At 33.0% G+C, this 14263-nt stretch overlaps 1 long non-coding RNA gene and 1 pseudogene across 1 annotated transcript; both read right to left on the bottom strand.

Annotated features, from left to right (window-relative positions):
- Nucleotides 1–254: 254 nt before the first annotated feature.
- On the bottom strand, nt 255–13710 carry LOC123211603 (annotated as a pseudogene).
- On the bottom strand, nt 5173–8937 carry LOC123212579. Its single transcript, XR_006501565.1, has 4 exons — nt 8695–8937; nt 7889–8071; nt 7668–7745; nt 5173–7581 (listed from the first exon to the last, which is right to left on the bottom strand). It is a non-coding gene; the product is annotated as an uncharacterized LOC123212579 (long non-coding RNA).
- Nucleotides 13711–14263: the final 553 nt, after the last annotated feature.

The raw sequence follows: 14263 nt of genomic DNA, 5'->3' as shown, positions 1-14263 counted from the left end.
ACAAACATACGCAATGTACACAAATTTGATTATCAGTATATATGAATAGCATTCAATAAAAAAAATAAAGACCCTAAAAAAATTGTATAAATCACTCACTAATTTAAGAATCTGCTACACAAATTTTAAGATAAAAACAATATTTATGAAACAAAACAATAAAGTAACATGAGTCTAACACTTTTCATTTTGAAAATAGGTTATGAGAAACAAGACTGAAAATTTGGAAAAGAGAAGCAAATTAAGTATTACATGGAATAAGGTTTTAGGGGAATGTTTGGACTATAGACTAATAATTTAAAAAAAAAATGAGGGTAGGCTTATGCTACCCATTTTATTATTATTATTATTATTTATTTTAAGGACAGACCTATTTTACCCATTTCCATTTTCTTTCTCAATTATGAGGGTAAGCCTAGGTCTACCCTCAATATACACTAGGTTCGTCCCTTGGTTGGGGTACTAGTACTAGATCAAGCAGAATATCTCGATTAGTAAATGTTTGGCCTTCTGGACTTCAAACTTAACTGTAAACAATCTTCTTTCGATCTTCCATCTGAGTACCTTGTCAAGCTTGTATTTGGCATAAGTGCTCTCCAAGAGTACTTCCTCAAGTTGGGCTTCAGACTACTTCACAAGAACCCTTTGCTCATCAACCAGGCTCTACACTTATTAGCCTTTATGAACTCGTGTTGTCTAGTAGGTCAAAATAAGCATCGTTGAAGAGAAGCGTCTATAAACACAAGAGTTGCAAGAGGAAAGACTGAAGTTAAGCAAGTACTTAGAAAATATCACCAGTAAATTGGCGAGAAGAGGGATAATTTAACTAGGTTAGACATAGTAGTTGAATTGTGTATTATATCATATATCAAAAATCTAATTTTTCGTATTGTATGATACAACTTTAAAAAAATAAAATATTAAAATATTAATAAAATAATAAAAAATAATTAGCATGTCATCATTTTAAAAAATATCATAAACATCCTTTAAAATTTAAAATTTTTCATGTACACCTCTTGATGTGGATTTGGCCTATGATTAACAATCAAGCTCTAACACTTCAAGTTTCATCAACTCAATCCAAGCCCAATGAAGTTACTTGTTTATTTAATTATGTTTTAGTTAATTTTATAATATATTAATCATATGCTTTGTTATGTAAAACAATTAGTTTTGTACTAGTTTAACATGGGGAAGCTCAAATCAAGTCAAATGAAGCAATTAATGGTGGAGGCCAAGGAGACAAGTGGATGGCTTAAGAATTGCCCAAATCGACAAAGATGGATGACACCATGCATGACTCTTTTCCCTTACCTCTTTGGGAATTTTCTATAAACTAATGTTTAGTTTTATTTTGAATTTAAAAGTTGTATTAGATTAATATTAAGTTTGAATTCCAAGATGTATTAGTTTAATGTATTTTGTGCCTGTATAGAGGCTTAACAATCTCCATGTAAGGAAGAGTCTGATTAATGAAATTGCTTGCTTTATGTTTCTGAGCACAAGTTCTCCTTTATTCTTTCTCCCTTATTCAGAGATTCGTGGTGGAATTACCCTTGGTTGGTGGTTCTCTTTTAAGCCATGGGTGCGTCTTTACCTTTTCTCTCTTGACCTGAATTAGATGGTGGAATTCTTTGACTAATGGTTCTCCTATAGGCCTTGGGTGTATTTTCAGTCATTTATCTCCTTTATCCTATCTCTATTGATCGGAGATTGGTGGTGGAATCCCTTGTCTGGTGGTGTGTCCTTTAAGTCTTGGGTTATTTCTTAGTCATTTATCTTTTTAAGTTATCTTTTATTACTTATATACTTGTACCTTGAGTTGACTGAACTTGACTATATATTTGCTTGAAAATTATACCTGTTAAACTCACCCTTAACTTAATCAACACTTGATAGTTGGATATACATCACCTCTACAATATCATTATTTTTTCTAAAAAGTGTATCAATTCATATCGATAATATGTATCATATTACAAGATATGTATCTTATTATACAATACATTCACTGTATCTTATTAATTTAATATATTTTATTATATGTATCATTTTTATCTGTATTATATTATATCTTAAAATGTATATTATGTATATTATAGAATACTGATAACTGTAAGCTAGAGAGAAAAAATCAGTAATTCTCTCTTGCTTAAGCCAATGTGGTCATCAAGTATGACACTTTTCTTTATATGGTAACCCTCTAAAAGGAATATTTGTCCAAAGAGAGACTATAATTTATTTTAACTTATCTCATGCATGAACTTGAATATTATATACATAAAACTCCAATACTCAAGCATTTAAATAAAAACATTATTCGAAAAGCATTAATTTACTGTTATCATGATCATATATTGTAGGCTTAAGACTCCTAGATAATGTCACGTTTTTCTTGCCACTAATTGGGCAAGGAGAAGACTCAAATGGGGACAGCTTTGCATGAATTAGCATTCAGTTTGATTTAAATAAAATTTAATTTGAAATTTTAATTTAATATTTTGTTTTAAGCTCATTTCATATTTTTTATTTTTATGATATTGATTGTTTTGTTGATAATCTTGATGACATTTTTGACTAATTAGCTTAAATTTAGTTCAAGAAACTATAATAGATTCGAGTAAAACTATAGTTAATTTATGTTTAAACTTAATTCAGTTTGAATCTAATTATAATATTTGACTTCTTAATAGGAGGATATTTTAAGCAATACTACAAAAAAAAAAAAGAGTTATAACAAGAAAAAAATTAGTCGTTAAAAATCTATTTTCCATCTTCAAGAGTTTTAATGACAAACAAAATTCAAATATCATTGAAGAATAATTGAGTAAATCCAAATATTTTATCTAATTCACCTTATGAAAATCATAGATTTATAAGGAAAAAAAAAGGGCAAAGGACTATTTCCCACCTAAGTTTTACCTTTAATATCAAAAACATATCCATGATAATTGAAAAACTCAAATACCCACCCTTAGACTAACTTTTATTAAAATTTTCTATTAGAGGGAAGGGTAAAATCATTATTTTTCTTTAAACCCTAAAACCCTAAAAATTTATAACATTTCCCGCCCTTAGTTTGGAAAACTAACATTTCCCCCCTAGGATTAAGTTTTGAAAAGTGACATTTCTCCCCTTTCAAATTTCTCGATAATTTTCCAGCAAACGATGGCCAATCTTTCCCTCTCAGCAATGGCTCTCCCTTTGACGCCTTCTCTTCATCCAATGCCCCCTCCCTCCAGTTAGATGAATCCAGATGAAACCCTTTGTCTAGACTACAAAGGCATGTCTAGACTAAGGGCTCGTCGTCTCTAACATCTACCCTTGGTTTGGACACATTGTCGTCATCCAGACAACGACAATTTGTCTGAATGACGCCTTTGTTGTCTAGATGAAAAGCTTCGTCTAGATTCAAAGAATCCATATGAAATCCAATCGAAGGGAGAGAGATGTGGATTGAGAGAAGGCACTAGAGGGAGAGAGCGACTGTCGTTCATCGGGAAATTTAAAAGGAGAAAATTTTCACTTTTCAAAACTTAATCCTAGAGGGGAAGATATTATAAATTTTTAAGATTTTAGGGTTTAAAGGAAAATGACGATTTTATCATTTTCTCTGACAGAAAATTTTAACAGAAGTTAATCCAGGTAGGTATTTGGATTTTTCAACTGTCGTGGATATATTTTTGAGATTAGACTAAAACTTGGGTGGGAAATTGTCCTTTGCCCAAAAAATGGGGAAAGAAATGTAAATTTTGTTTGTTGTACTCAAAGTCATATGTCAGTTATAACAGGAGCACAATCAACAACCTTAATTTACCGCTTCTTTCACTTTCTCCGACTAATAAACTGATACTCACAGAATCAGAAGTATTTTGAGATTTAGTAAGCAGTTGAAATCTCAAAATCAACAACTGCTGCAAGATTTTCTTGGAGAAGCCCTTGTTCTGCACTTTGAGAGCAGTTCCCAAGATCTTTTATCAACTAAAGTTGCATTATCAGAAAAGGTTATGCTCTAAGTTTTCAAATCTTCTTGTGTGAAATTGCCACACCCACTTTTGCTTTGCATCATACCTCTATCCCTCACCGTCTTTCTGATCCTATTAACTTGTGTTTGTTCATAATTTTCAGAAAGCTTCTCTGTACAATCTGCATATTGTTGAACCATTAGCTTATTTTCTCTGCATGTGTATGAATCTGTCTTTAACCATCATATTCCTTTCTCTGTATGTGGGTGCATCTTTCTTTAATTATCCTTATGGTTTCTTGAAAATGAATAAGAAACCTGACATACAGCGCCTCTTGGACTTTCATCCCCCAAAGCACCACTTTCTTTCTATGTAGCATGGAAATGGAAACAGAGAAACGTGAAAACGCGGAAACGGAAACGTGAAAATGCATTTTTTAAAAAATATAGAAAATAGAAACGTGGAGAAACTCATAAATATGAAAAATATAAGGGTTTTTTTTATAAATACTAAATTTTTTATGACAAAAATACATAAATTTGTATAATATAAAAATAAATAATAAAAAAAGAATAAAGAGAAAAAATACTATAAAATAGAATCATAGAACCTATTATAAATTGTTCTTGAGCAAACACACGTAGATATTTAAGAAAAAAACAACAATACACACCAATCTATATGATATATTGGGAAAGAGATGAGTAACACATTGAAGAGTAGAGAGGAGATGAATTCAATATGAGATTTAAAGACATTGTCGGTTTGAAAATACAAAAGATATATGTTTAATCGATTTCATAATTTATCTTCTAAAAGAAATGTATTTCAAAATTTTGAAATAATTCGAAACGTTTTCTATAAGTTTCAAAGAGTTTTGGAAATGGAAACATTTCCAAAACACGGAAACATTTTCAAAACATGAAAACGCACCCCATTGTAAGTTTCCGTGCTACTTGACTTTCTTTAACAGCATAGTTTTCTGTTACTTTTCTTTCTCACTTTTCCCTGTTCATGCTTCACTTAATGGATCAAGTGTATGGATGGATGTACCTTCTGTTCATAAATTGTCTCTTTCAATCTTGAATAATTTCATTGTGGATTTTATTGGTTGATGACCCAATGATGGGACTATCGCCAGCCCTTGATCTAAGTCTAACTATTATTTCAATGCATTTTTCAGGATTTAGTGAGACCGGCAATATACTTTAGTAAGATATCTATTCTTCTATACTCAAATATTTGTTTAACAGATCAAGAAATGTCCATATTTCTTTTTAGATGAATCTGACAAAATTAGTTTCATCATTCCAAGGACTTAGTTTAATAAGTGAATTTACCTGTTCAATTGCTAGATATGGACGGGAACCATACGTACCACGCTCAATCGTCTCCGCAGAAGAAGAACTAATTCTTCACAGCCTGCTCAGAGTGAATCAAGTCCTGAATTTGGATTCTGATATTCGCCAGATAGTTGCAGACATGTATGATAGAAACATTACTGTTGGTGTAGCTAGAACCAGATTTATTCAAGACTTTTTGGAAGCCAGGAGATTTGATCATATAGCAATGGACAGAATTGTTAGTAAATTGGATGTATTACTGTCCTTGTTCAACAACATGATGCAAGGCTGTACTTTTTCTCACAAAAGTAACTTTGCACATACCCGACACGATATCAGTAATTGTCTTAATGGTAAACTGGCAACAATTGGACCCCGATGCGGCCTGCTCTTTACAAGTGAATCAATACCAAGAGGAGCCTTGAGTGGCAAATAGGTAAACACTTTCTCATAGCTTTTCTTTTTTTAATCTTATCAGTATAATAAAACTGTAGCTAAGTTATGTTTGGCTAATTATGAAGAAACTGACCAGCAAAAGCAGCCTAAGCGGACAGTGGCAGAGGGGCGAAGAATTAGGATTACTTAGTCATTTTAGTATTGATTCTCACTTTCTAAGTATTGTTAAATGAACAGAGAAGTGATATACTGTTGTTTTGGTAGATATTGTTGTGCTGGATTATTCTTTCATTTTAGTTTTAGTTGTTTCGATTAACATTTATATTTGATTGATTCTTATCCTTTTAGTAGTAGTCTAAATCAAGAACTGAGATTTTACTGGGCTCCGGATCAACAGTTGCATATGATTGATTCTTAATATGCTAATTCAGTTACTAGGAAATGAAATTGCTTCCAGGGATTCTGCTCAAAATATTTTGCTCGCTTTATGCGTTTGAGCTTCCCTGTTTATTTGATTTTGGTCAAGAGTAGCAATCCAGTTATATAGTAGTCCGATTGTTGCTCCTGGAGATTGGGTGGTGGTATTTTCGGAGTCTGCTTCTGCAATACCTTGTTGCAAATAGTTGATTATTTTGCTGTTTGCTGTCATTAATTTGCTGATTAATTGCTTTGGTGCATGGGGTTATTACTGCACTATCAGATTTCTAAGTTTCTAATTGCACTTTTTTGAGTGCCATTAAGGCAGATTTGGCAAACAACCCACATGAATTAATGAGTGAGGCAAATTAATCGTAGAATACTTGTATCCAACGGCATTTACTTAAAATAGTAACTTAACATTATTTTAATACATTTCATAAAACACAATAATTACTTGAGTAATGTTATCTATGTCTACTTTAAATATATAAATAGATACATATTTTATATATATACTCAAAGTAATGACCTCTCATTGATTCTTTATGTTAACAAATGGGTACATTGATAACAACTAGGTAACTTAGAGATGACCCTATAAATAGGGCCAATTGTATAGCATTTGAGTTAAGCGGAAAACTAACACAAGTGAATGGTAAACATTCTTTTTATGTAATAAAATTCATAACGTGTTATACATTCCGATGTGCATCGGAGATGGGAAAGACTAACATAGCTTATGGATTTAATAAAATGGCACACAGAAACACAAGGAAATGATCTACTTGTGACAACGTACATTGCGACTCTTCTAATGCCTCACTCATTAACTCATGTGGGTTGTCTACCAAATAGTGCAATTAGAAACTTAGAAATCTGACCGAAGATTTTAATCAGCAAATTAATGACAGCAAACAGCTAAATAATCAATTATTTGCAACAAGGTATTGCAGAAGCAGACTCCGAAAATACCAGCACCCCATCTCCAGGAGCAACAATTGGACTACTATATAATTGGATTGCTACTCTTGACCAAAATCAAATAAAGAGGGAAGCTCAAACACACAAAGCAAGCAAAATGTTTTGGGCAGAATCCCTGGAAGCAATTTCATTTCCTAGTAATCGAATTAGCGTATTAAAAATCAATCATATGCAACTGTTGATCCTGAGCAAAGTAAAATCTCAGTTCATGATTTAGACAACTCCTAAAAGAATAAGAATCAATCAAATGTACATGTTCATCGGAACAACTAAGACTAAAATGAAAGAAAAATCCAGCACCACAATTTCTAACAAAAACAACAGTATATCATTTGTCAGTTCATTTACAAAACTAAAAAGACTGATAATCCTATTTCTCTGCCCCACTGAGGCATGCAAACTCAACTTCCGAAATCCCCCCCCCCCCCCCCCCCCTGCTACTGTCTGCCTAGGCTGCTTTTGCTTGTCAGTTTCTGCATAATTAGCCAAACATAACTTAGATGCAGTTTTATTATACTGATAAGATTGAAAAAAAATAAAGCTATGAGAAAGTGTTTACCCATCTGCCACTCAAGGTTTATCGTGGTGTAGATACACTATCAATATCATAGAGTAAGCCACAACAGGGTTCACATATCTGCAGTTTATCATTTAGATGATTATGGGTATTGGGTCGTCTATGCGCAAAGTTACTTTTATGATAAAAATTTCAAGTGGGAAAGGGAAACCTTGCATGTTGTTGTCGTTGAACAAGGAAAGTAATACATCCAATTCACTTACAGTTTGTCAATTGCTATTTGATCGAATCTCCTGGCATCCAACAGGTCTTGAATAAATCTGGTTCTAGCTACATCAACAGTAATGTTTCTGCCATACATGTCTGTAACTATCTGGTTAACATCAGAATCCAAATGCAGGATTCGATTCACATCTAAGGTGGCTGTGAAGAAGTCAGTTCTTCTTCTGTGGACAAAATTTAGCATGTTACATATGGTTCTCCAATCCATATCTAGCAAATGAACAGGTAAATTCATTGACTAAACTAAGTTTATACTTGAAATAATGAAACTAATTTGTTAGATTCATCTAAAAAGAAATATGAACTTTTCTTGATTTGTCAAACAAATATTTGAGTATAGATGAGTAGATATTTCACTATTGTGTTGAAAGTATATTGTCTGTCTCACTAAATCTTGCAAAATGCATTGAAAACAATAGTTAGACTTAGATTAAGGGATGACAATAGTCCCATCATTGAGCTATCAATCGCTGCTCTAAATAAGTCCAGAATAAGCAAGTGAATGTGAGTTACAAACTCATACTTTCTTGTTTGAACACCCAACTTTGCTTCTTAAACTACCCTTTTGGGATAAAAAATTCAAAGTAACAAAAATAGTGTATTTTTGTTAGATACTTCTTAAGTAACAAAATCCACCATGAAATTATTCAAGATAGAAAGAGACTTTTAATGAACAGAAGGGTACACCCATCCATACATTAATCCATTAAGTCAAGTTTGAACTCAAACCAAACAACTTAAATACATTCCAGGGAGAAGTGAAAAGAAAAATAACAGAAAACTATACCGTTAAAGAAACTGGTGCTTTGGGGGATGAAAATCCAAGAGATGCTATATGTGAGGTTTCTAGCTCCGTTTCAAGAGGCCTTACGTTCATCTAAAGAAAGATGCAACGACATGCAGAGAAAGGAATCTGATGGTTAAAGACAGACTCACACACATGCAGAGAAAAGGAGCTAATGGTTCAACAACATGCAGATTGTACAGAGAAGCTTTCTGAAAATTATGAACAAAAACAAGTGAAATGGGTCAAGAACCTTTTCTGATATTGCGACTGTGGTTGATAAAGATCTTTGAAACTTTAATTGCTCTAAAGTGAAGAACAAGCACTTCTCCAAGAAGATCTTGCAGCAGTTGTTGATTCTGAGATTTCAACTGGCTTACCAAATTTCAAAGTACTCCAGATTCTGAGAGTATTAGTTTATATACTTAGAGAAAGTGAAAGAAGCAGGAAATTAGGGTAGTTGCTTCAGTTTTTCTGATATAACTGCAATCTGACTTGGAGTATAACTAAGAAAATTTTCATTTTTTTTTCATAAATCTATGTTTCCCTAAAGTGAATTAGATAAGATATTTGGATGTACTCAATTATTCTTCAATGATACTGAGAACTTTCCCCAGTTTCTGCAATTCGGCTTCGATGTTCCTTTCATCTAGAGGTTTTCCAATTATTGGATTAAAGACCAAATGGTAGTTATTGTCCTTATTGCACCATCAAATTGCTGATTTCTACTTCCATCCATGTCTCTAGTCTCTACAACTGCCTATTCCTTCAGAGTATTTGATCCTAAGAGATCAGTTCCTGTGTTTTGGCCCTTGATGCTGCACATAAAGTACCACATGTTTTTAAGATTCTGAAAACAAACTGAAAAAAAGCTGGTATAATCACAAAGAGTTTGAAATCCTATTCTTGCATGTAGAACATAGCAGGATACAATATTTGGAGAACCGAGAACCGAGAACCTACTCCCAGTCCCAGGAAACCCTTCAACATGAAAAATGAAGGTGAAATCAGAATGATTAACGTTACAAGTCAACAGCTATTGGTGCAAGAGGAGCTCTTTCAAAGCCTACCAAATCAATCTGTCCACACAGCCACCCACTAACTAGCTGGTAGTGTAAAGTCTGATCAGAATTCAGTGGGAGGTGTTTTATTGTGATTATACTGCATATATTTTTAATGAACCAATTCAACTCTCGTTTCAGACCATTCCCTGGGATGGCATTTTTCCCCAAAAAGGTGTACCTAGGTGCAAATTCTGTGCCTAAAACTTCTCTTAGTTTAACTTCACAAAAGCTCAGTCTCTTCCTGATCTCCATCAGCATCCTCAATCTCATTCTCTTCATCTTCTTCAGGAGCATCAGGATCCACCCCCCTACAGAGTCACCATGTGAAAGAGTTATTTGCCACATGACAATGTTTGTACTAGCATTCTGTTTAATCTTTTCCATCAAAGCAACAGCTGCTTCCATTTTGTTTATTCAAAGCAAGTCTTGCCTTGAAAAACCACATCATCATGTTTTGGACTACCAATGACTTAACAGCAAAGAAAACCACTTAATGCAGATACACATTATATAGAGGGTAAACAAAAGATAAAATGCGCATGTGTGGAGAGAAGACAAACCTTCATCTGCTTTTCCATGCGCTCTAACCATATTTTTGCAGCTTCATTATGTGGGTTTATTCTGCAGCACACATTAAACATAATTTGACATGAAAATCATCTCATTAACAATCAGGTAAAGAAAAACTGTTAATGCAGGCCAGACAAAAGGAAACAAATTGGAGAACATCTTAAAGAGATGTAACCTCAAAGCAGCCTCATAATGTGACAAGGCCTCTTGCAGCATATTTGTGGCTGCAAATACTTGAGCCAACTTGACATGAAGAGACTCTTCAGCCCAATCTTTGAGATATCTCTCAAGCAGAGATATGGCATCTACATTTCGGCCCTGAATAACATGGGGCTCAGCCAAAGCTAAGGTTGCTCCAAGGTAACCAGGTTCCAGTCTGAGTGCAGATTGATAGAATTTTTTTGCCTGTTACAAGTTCAATTGGGTTGAAACATTTCACACGTTGACAGAAGGCATCTATAATCAAAATTGATACAGTGATTCATTAAAGGTTTACCTTTTTCCTGTCACCAGCATTATTTGCACGTACATCCCTAACTAATTTTAAAGCTTTTGCAGACTGAGGCATTGCCTTCATTGCCTCCCTGGCAGCATATAGAGCCTCCTTGACTTTCGAGAAAGCAAATAAGAGTGGACCAAACCTTAAAATATAAAGTGCTTTTTTGTCATTGTCTTTATAACAACATGTACAATTCAGAGGCAGACATAATATGAATGTTATTAAGGTGAAGTAATGAACAATTACAGCTGCTTCTGGTAGCTTCATATATAAGAGCAGATTACCCTATGGTATACAAAAAACTTTACTTGATTGTTAATATTGAGGGAAGTAAAACACCGGAATATTCATGGTGTACAACTATACATGAATGCCTCAAAGTAATCATCAGAAAGATATCAATAATGTGATCTCCATTCAATAGAAGATTATTCCAGTACCTTCATTATATAACCAGGTATGTGCCTTTCATCAATTCGGATGCTCTGATGAAAAAAAAGAGTTTGCATAATCATGGGCCACATAAAAATATGGGAATAAACTACTCCAAATTAATGCACTAACCTTGTTAAATATAATTTCCTTTTTCCTAAAAAACTAAGGAATAACTAACCTTCTCAGCATAAGATAGTGCTCCTCTCTCATCATTCCTTTCCCACAGCACAGACAAGGCCACAAAAACTTCCGGCCTTGAAGGATCAATACTCAGCAAATCATGCACTAACGTACTTAGCTTTGCATAATCACATTTCATTTTTAGAAGCATTGAGGATCAATTGATCGAACCTGTAAAGACCATAAATTTAAATATATTACATGTTACTTTGTAAGGATGAGTGTCCTTGTGTAGTTGCAAATAATTCAGGGACATTATAAGCCAAACTTCCTCACACCTTTTCAAAATTTATTATGGCCTCATCGTTCTTTCCCATAATGGCTTCTACCTTAACATATTGAAAAAGTATGTCAAAAAGAAAAATATATATTTAAAAAAATAGTGATGAACCAGCAATTTTAAGTTAACATCAGTGGTCAGTTTCTTTAGCAATAATATTAATTGACCAATACATTATGGAAGGACAGTGGCCAGCATAAAACATATTCATACATAAAAGGTTCACTCCCTATTTTTGGCTTTTCATAACAAAGAATTCCCACATTAGAAAGAAACCAATGGCAAAACAATAAAGATGGTATTAAAAACTCAGAATAGCATACTTTCCAGAAACTCAAAACTAGCTACAAATTTTGTCAAACAACAATACTTGACACATAAGACAAATCAAAAGACCACATTGAATTGATAGTGCAAATTCATAACATCTATGCAAGACAAGATAATTTGTTAGACAAATATGCAATATTGACTATGTCTCAGTCCATTCAAGAACATTTTGTATTGCCATGCCGTTGGCTTCCAGCGTTAGCACAAGTAGATGTTAAATGCAGAGTTTGCACAAAGAAAAACTATTAGGCATACAGAGGGAATCCAGGACCAATTTGTGAAGAATTATACCATCTATGCCAGCTATCCTTTTTTATTGGACTTAAATGGTTATACATTGCATAACTCAAGGTAAAAACCATTAAGAGGGAAAGCAATGCCCACTAAATGACACATTTATCCATAGCAATGCATGCACAAATACAGAAAGACAATCCAAATAATAATACAGGTATCTTACCTTTGTAGTCAATAAATGCAATACAACACTGGGCTTCAACAAAACGCTGCACAGAAATTACAAATTATTTATAGAAAAAAACTAACAATCTGAGAACAAATAATGAAATTTAAGAAACAAAAAGTAACTTTGTAGAGAAATTATTTCAACTTCCAATTTTGTTCGTTACCAATGCTGCCAAAACTACAGCAACACATACTTCAAACTGTTTTTTCAAGATCAGGAAAATATTTGTCCCTGTGATATAGAATATCTGTGATGTAGCCAAAACACTTATTTTATTTGATGAACATTAAGCATATAAAAGAAAAAAAGCATAAGGCAATAAGCAGATAAAAAAAAGGGATACGACGCTGACTTTTTTCTCATGTTTTTACTTGCAGCCAACGACCTGAGTCAATATGATCAAATGGAGGCTTCATACTTCTATTTGGAGTCTGAATAGAGGAAAAAAGCATCAAAATGTCAATAAATAACAAATTAAATTAGATGCAAACACTAATCATGCAAATTCATAACCTACAATAGAAGGTTTAAGCTATTCCCTCTATAATTCTACCAATTTTCTTTACCCCTTCAATCAAATGGATGCTAAGCCAAAATCAAACTTATTCCCAGTTGACTCAAGCAGTGTTCAACGGGAAGAAAATTACACCATTCAGTCAATTAAATCAACTGCTTCAATGGATGCTAATTAAATTGATGGTTCTATAACCACATCTATGAGGTAACAAGTTTTATACATCGTTATAAAAGTAACTACATCCATGGATATTATTTTCCATTTTTTATAAAGACAGTATCAGCAACACAAGAATATCCCATCTGGGCTCAAAGGGGGCAACGGAAGGAACACTCATATCAAGATCACACTACTGCAAATAGATTGGGAAACATGATATATTTCTCAATTAGCTACATGAAGATGTTTCAAACTTTCATCAGCAAACCTGAGCAAATAACGAAATGATATCCTTTGCAGTGGCTCCCAAAAGCTGTGATTGCCTCAAGGACATAAGGGGAATGTCCTTTCAAAAAGAAAAAATATCAAGCTTTCAGAAATTTAATCCAGTAATATTTTCACATTTTAAAGCAATTATGTAGTAAGTATGCCATGGGAAGTAAAATTTTGTATCATATAAATAATGAAGATTCTAATTGTAAACACCAATGCAAGTAAAACAGGGAGAGAAAAAGGACTTGAGAAAGAGGGCAGGGAAGAGTGGGCCTAACATTATATCAAAAAGCCTATATGTAACACCCCTCATCGGGAACAAACCCTTAAAGGTGTGTTTGGTTGACGGTAAGATAGATTACCTTGGTAATCTATCTTTTATTCCCTTGTTTGATTTGTCAGTAATAAAATATTACAGTAATCTTCTATTACCAATGCTGATGTGGCAGGTAATATAAGTGGTAATCTGATTACCACCTTCACCTTAAGTATTTAAAGATTACTGAGGTAATCTTGAGTTTATTATAGAAAAATTATTATTTATTAATTTTTTGAGATAAAAATAAATTTATTTTTAATTAATATGACAAATAATATAAAAAATATTTAAAAATAATTATATTCAAGAGCATTTAAATAAAATAATTTACTAGTAATCTTTTATTACATTTAACCAAACACAATAATTATTTATACCTATTAAATTTTATCAAACATAGTAATCATTTATACCTAGTAATCTTCTAAGTAATCTATCTTCAAGGTAATCTTTCTATTTTAATAATCAAACATTACCCAA

Source organism: Mangifera indica, chromosome 3 (assembly GCF_011075055.1).
Source record: "Mangifera indica cultivar Alphonso chromosome 3, CATAS_Mindica_2.1, whole genome shotgun sequence".
Taxonomy (NCBI): Eukaryota; Viridiplantae; Streptophyta; class Magnoliopsida; order Sapindales; family Anacardiaceae; genus Mangifera; species Mangifera indica.
This window is presented reverse-complemented; position numbering and strand designations above follow the sequence as displayed.